Genomic DNA, 6997 nt, shown 5'->3' on the forward strand with positions numbered 1-6997 from the left:
TGTCTTTTCCTGTTTCTGAGAGGCTGATTAACACTTTTGTGTTTACCAGGTTGATTATTATAATGCCTTGTTGGCTGGGGCGTCAAAAGCTACCCTAAACAAACTGCAGGTAGTGCAAAATTTAGCAGCTGGAATCCTTACTAGAACTAGGATGAGAGATCATATTACGCCAGTCTTGGAGTCTTTACATTGGCTCCCTGTTAGTTTCAGGGTTGATTTAAAATTTTTGATACTTGCTTACAATTCTTTACAGGGGTGGGCACCTCAATATTCATCTGAGCTTTTAATTCATTATACTCCAAACTAACTGTAACATTAACCCGGGCAACAGGGCTTTTTTTTTCATTAGCTCCAAAACTAGGGAATTCTTTACCGATTGAGATAAGGCAAGCTAAAACTCTTAGCATTTTTAAATCTCACCTTAGAACTCATTTTGTTAGGGTAGCTTTTAATTAAACATTTGTATTATTTTTAGATTTTTATTTGTCATTGTTATACTTTTATTTGTCGTTGTTTTAATTGTATTTCTTTTCATATTTTTGCTGGTTGCATTATTTTATACAGTGTGTTGTTTTATTTGTTTTTGTCCAGCGCTTTGAGATCTACATTTAAAAGCGCTATAAAAATAAAAAAGTTTATTATTATTCATATTATTATACATTTCACAAATTTCACATTTCACTAACATCAGATGTCATGTCCTTTTAATTGTCTAGTTCAACATTCGTTCACAGGTAATTTACATTGTAACATTTATTAATAGACTCTAGCACAGATAGCAGTAAAGCAATGTTACAATAAACGAAAGAAAAGATTAATATGTAGGTAAACCTAGATGTAAACCTGCTTTAAGAAGTATTAAACTTTTGAACATGGCCAGAATTAACAGGTGCTGAGAGACAATTTCAAATTTGAAGTCTTAACACGGTAAAACTGTGCATCTTTATGGACTAAAGAAACAGGGCAAAAACTGATACCTTAGCATGGCCAGCATGTCTACACATACAAAAGAAATGTGTTCAGAATTGCAGCATTAACATGGACAAACTACCTGTTGCAAATTTCATACACTCCATTTAAAGACTTTTGACCCCATCAGCCTTCCATACATATTGACTTACACGTAATACACACAAGCACAGTCTCACCATTTACACAGACTTACATTTTCTTAATTTACATGGAGATAATAACGACATCATTTTTTTAAATTGCCACTTTGAAACCCATTTTCAAAAGTTAGCATTTTGAGGCCCCTCAAATGCCATTGTTGAGAAAACAAATGGCCAAAATTGCTAAAAAGTTTTCAATTTTCAGTTGAAAATGGTGTTGTTTTAACACCCCCTAATAATATTTAAGTTCAAAAGAACAGCATTTATTTAAAATAGAAATCTTTTGTAACATTATAAAGCAGCAGATCTACAAAGAAAGCAATGTCGTAATGAAAAAGTGCTTTATTAATTACTGTCAGGTAATTATATTTTGTAGTAGAATATTTATGCTATAACAGTTTTCGGCGTGGTTCATATGAGTAATGCTATTAGTATAGCATGTGTTTGTGCTGCTTAAATCAAATAAATAAGTAAAATATTTAAATAAATAAAATGAAAACATAAATAAATAACCAAACAGACAGATAATTAAATAATTCAAAAAACAGCAGACAAATGGATGGTTGTAACAAGTGTGTGATCACATATGGTGTTTAAGGGGGGACACTGCAGGCAAAAACACAATTTTTTCATGCACCTGTCAATTTTTATTGTCATATATTGTTTAAAATATATTGTTTTCAGGCTGTTCAAAGTATTTTCTGAATTATGTAGTGACAAAAAGAGATACACAGAATTCCCTCTGTAAAAACATTTGACTCTATGTCAAAAAAATGTAACAAGAATAATGAAATTGACCACATCCAGTGTTCAGATTTTTGTACTAGAAAGTTATGCAAATTAGCGCATATCGCATTAAATAATGCATCATTTGCATATTTAAACATAACATTTTAGAAAACTTGTAATACAAAAAATGTTTGCAATTATCAATGTAATCAATCACCTTAGTAAGGTGATAATTATTAGCTGTTTTTTTTACCCTATTCAAGTGCAGTGTCTCGTCTTAAGTGAAATAAAATGGAGCGTATAAACAGTTTGTTCTCATTTATGTTCATAAAAAGCAAGCTGAATCCAGTGAAGTCCCTGCTGTTACTGAACTGCCTTTTGCACTGAGCTTTTGTGCAACAGTTCAGTGACTGAGGTGTTTTACAGATGATTCTTCCTTTCTATTATTTGAAAAAAAAACATATAAAATATATTTTATATATTTTGCATTCTGTTAAAATGTTTAACATTTTACTAATCAAGTATGTTGGAATGTGGAGGGAAATACATTATTAATGCATTTTGATGCATCTAGGGATTCATTTTTTTCCCCCAATCACATTTCAGACTCAGTTTGTTTAAAAAAATCCAGTTTTCAAAGATGCCTTATAAGGTTATGTTGTATCTTTTAAATATTTACTTAGCACTGTGTGCAATGACCATTTATTATTCCTGCAACGTCTGGCAAGGACGTACTTTCATAAATCATGACGAATATTATCATGCATACTTTACACAAGAGGACCATTCTGGCACAACTTTACATAAACGGTTCAAGTTTCCACAAACACCTTTTCCTATTGACACATCAGACAGGGTGAGATCTCACAGGACGGGTGATGGGCAAGATGTGAGTCAGAGCCTGTAAATACTGGCTACTTGAATTACATCTTCTGCACACGAAGGGCTGGGAAGTGATGTCAGGCCCACAGCTGTCATGCCCGAGCAAAAGGGAGCAGTAAAACATGGGCTAAAGACATACGGGCCAAACATTACCTCATTAAAAGCTGTTTGATATAGTATGAAAACACGCAATGATGGAAGAGTACTTCCAAAGAAAGCAAAATCTTCGATCAAGAGTCATTTTATATCAAGTAACTGTACCAAAAAAAAAAAAATAATAATAATAGTTATATATATATATATATATATATATATATATACATATATATACACACACACATATATATATATACATATATATACACACACATATATATATATATATATATATACATATATATACACACATCTATATATACATATACATATATACATATATATACACACATCTATATATACATATACATATATACATATGTGTGTGTGTGTGTATTCACTGCAAAATTCAATGAAAATGGAAAAAAAGATTTATGTATATATTTTTATATACATATGTTGTAGTAATAACTGTTTTTGTATAATTTGGTGAAATAAGTTATTCTTTCACTTAATTATGAATTTAAATTTTATTTTTGGACTTAAAGCGAATACTTTTCTGTTAAAATGGTTCATATTTTTACAAACAAAAGTTTGGGGTCAATAAGATTTTTTATTTATTTTTGGAAAGAAATTGTTATTAGTATTTTTTACTGAGCAAAGACACGTTAATGTTTATCAAATGTGACAGTAATTTAACAAATGATTTCTATTTGTCTTTCTATTTAAAAAAGCTGTTCTTTTTAAAATACATAAAAATAGGAAATTGAGATATTTCATAATTTTACTAAATTTGTTTCTTTCTGTATTTTTGTTTGCAGTTTTGGTTGAGAAAAGACTTCTATCAAAAAATTCTTATTGACCCCTTTTTTTGAAAAGTGGTGTATGTACTTACAGCATATGGCATATGTTTTTTCTTAAAATCACACATTTTACTGCAATTTAAAATGAAATGACATAAAATCCAATGTTAAACCATTATGTATTTTTGTTTACATTGAATTAAAATCAATTAAAAAAATCACAAATCCTAAATAATAATAATGATGATAAATATGAATAATAAATAACTTTTTCTGAAAAATCTGTGAAACATTTTAAAGTCAAACCGGCCAGTCCTAGGCCCAAACATGATGAGAATTTTTCATGTTAAAGTTTCCTGAAGGTCTTCAGATGCTTCCGAACATATCAATGACGGGACTTTTGTGGAGAATCCCAGTGTATAATGGTACGGGATAGAAGTAGGACGGGTGATAATGGACGTGGCTCTTTTGCTCCTCTCAGAAGGGGAACGTTCCATCACTGCGCTCCTATAGGACTGTGGTGTGTTGCCAGAGACAGCTGGTGAGCTGCATCCTTTTCTGCAGATCCCATCATCTTCTCGCTGTGGGTCAGAGTAAATGAGTTCTCCCAGAGGTCAAAGGTAGCGCTCCCCTTCCCAGGAGTCCACCCAGCCAGAACAACATTCCCTTGAAACAGGAAGGGAGGGCATTGTCCATATGTTGTCTTCACTCACAGGGCACGGACCTGCTAGGCTGTGACGTTCAGTTAAGAACTGCGAGGTGTTTGAAACTTTTAGGGAAGCAGAAATGTGATATGACATTATTATGTCAGCCTTTGTATCCTAAAGCATAAAATTGGCAGAAGAGCTCAAGTAATATTCCATATGCTGGTTAAACACCCAAAACCTAGTGCCTGTTACCTACATAGACATCCTGTCTGTCTGTGCCTCAAAAGTGATTTAAAACGCATCCCACGTCAGGTCTCCATTCATTTTTCCCATAGGGATTAAATAATAAAAAAGGTCTTTGTTAAAGAGCTATAAGCTGTTAACCCAAACCGATCAGCAATGAGGTAAATCACAAAATTACAAACTTTGATTTAAAGCAAAAAAGTGTTTGAAAATCAGACAAAAGACTAGATGCTTTGCGAAGGGTTAATTCCCCCCCCCCCCATTAATTTTCCCCATAGGGATTTTTCTTCTTCATTAAAGTGTTTTAAGCCAAACCAAACCAACCTCCAATCTAATATTGAAGTATTTTCACAGCTTAGTGAGACTCGATTACATCCGTGGTGCTTCATGAGAGTGGGCGGAGCTAAAGAGCTCTTTTGGTAATGATGTAATAATGCGATTTGATCACTGATTGGTGGGATTTTCTGTAAAGCATCATGGGTAATGTGGTAGTTCACAAACATTATTATTTCAGTTAAAATAATTTGAATAGAATATGTTTTTCTATGAAGAAAATGAATGGAGTTACTTTTGCGCTCTATTGGAACGGAGCCACTGGACTTCCTGTTAGAAGAAGCATCTGTACCAGCCATCTCCATTTAAGGTTTAACATCTCAAGTCCTTGTTTTGGTCCACAGCAACAGCATCACTCCTCACCAACCAATATCGCTCACTAGGGAGTTTGCTCTGCATTATTAAGAGTCCAAATGCATACAGACCTAATAAACAGCCTTCATTCAATCCCATCAACAGCTGGACATAACTAGCTTGTTCTTTTGGGTGTTACCTTTTAGCAGCACAAACTGACATCAGCGTCAACAACCCAAAAGCAAAGAGACTGAGGATTTCTATTGTGACGGGGCAACAGGTGTAAGGCAGGTGCCCCAGCGAGTATGAATGAGTTCCTCCGTTGCTTAACTGCTGTCTTGTGGTTGGAGTAGTTTTAGCGCCAAAGAAACAGAAACCGAGTGAAAGTTTGGGAGTTTGTTATTTGTTAGCCAGCTGTCCACTCAGTATGCAAGGAGTTTAAAGACCGTTCATTTAAACCTTGTACTGTGGTTGAGCTGTTTAAATATTGATTTTTATATGGCGATACAAGCACTACTCATTTGTTTGGACACAGGTCTTACAGCAGTACAAGAGGGTGAGTACATTTTAAAGGGATAGTTCACGCAAAAATACAAAATTCTGTCATTAATTTCTCAGCTTCATGTTGATCCAAACCTGTAAGACCTTTGTTCATGTTCAGAACACAACGTAAGATATTTTTGAAGAAATCCGAGAGCTCTCTGACCCTCCCAAAGACAGCAATGCAACTACGTTCAAGATCCAGAAACGTCAGACATTGTCCATCTGACATCAGTGGTTCAAAAACGCAATGTTACGAAACTACGAGAATACTTTTTGTGCGCAAAGAAAACAAAGGTAACTATTTATTCAGCAGTTCTTCTCCTGGTTTATTCATATCTCAACATATGGTCCTTAGCAAACATTTCCAATATTTGTTATCATATACGTTAATAACTAGCAGCAGCTATGCAAAATATAGGTCATAGCATGAGCTGTGACAATAAATCACAAATGCATTTGGGTATTTGTTCTGCTTTTGAAGTCTTAGCATTTAAAATATATTTGACCACAGGATATTATGGTTTGACTGATAGTTTTACATAATTTGGCTAATCCTAAAGCCATTATTGCTTATAAACCCACCGACTGCACACTGGGACTTTGTGTGGAGGGTAAAAGAGCTGTGTTTGTGATTCGTGTAAATGTTTGCCAGCTCGGAAACTGAGGATTGCTCCTCTCATGCAGCTCATCTGAACTCTGTGACTCTTTAACATGAATAAGTTTGTGGTGCATTTCAAGGTGTTTATATAAAAGGCTATAACTGATTTTCAGTAATATATCATGCTCAGGCACTTTCACTTGATTATTCACAGCATCACATCATTTTATTGTGATACAAACGGTTTTTTCAAAAAAGATGTGATTTTTAGATAAAATAAAATGACACACACACACAACATGTAATGACTGCTTGTGCAGCTGCTGTTACGTCACTTTGTTTCATAAAGAGATTTTACTAAAGACAACGGACTTTGAAATTGAGGAAAACATGCAGATATAAAACAGTTAAAGCAATATTACCAATGAAACATGATTTATTTAAAGCTTCCCTGAAGAAAACAGTACGAAAAGAAAAAACGAAAGAATTGTTTCTCAATGAAGTTTGGCTTATGTTAGATGTCAGACAAAAAGGTTAACACAGCGACTTCTGCTAAAACTAAAGTAGCATAGTACAATTCATCTGCTTTCACCTAATTGTAATATTAGGACAAAAAAGTGAATAAAACAATTAATATGTCTTTAAAAATGGCGAGTTTCATATTTCCTCAGATGACCCAGCGCTTCTGCTCTATTACTGATGTGAAGATGTAAAGAG

This window comes from Carassius carassius, chromosome 14 (assembly GCF_963082965.1).
Source record: "Carassius carassius chromosome 14, fCarCar2.1, whole genome shotgun sequence".
NCBI lineage: Eukaryota > Metazoa > Chordata > Actinopteri > Cypriniformes > Cyprinidae > Carassius > Carassius carassius.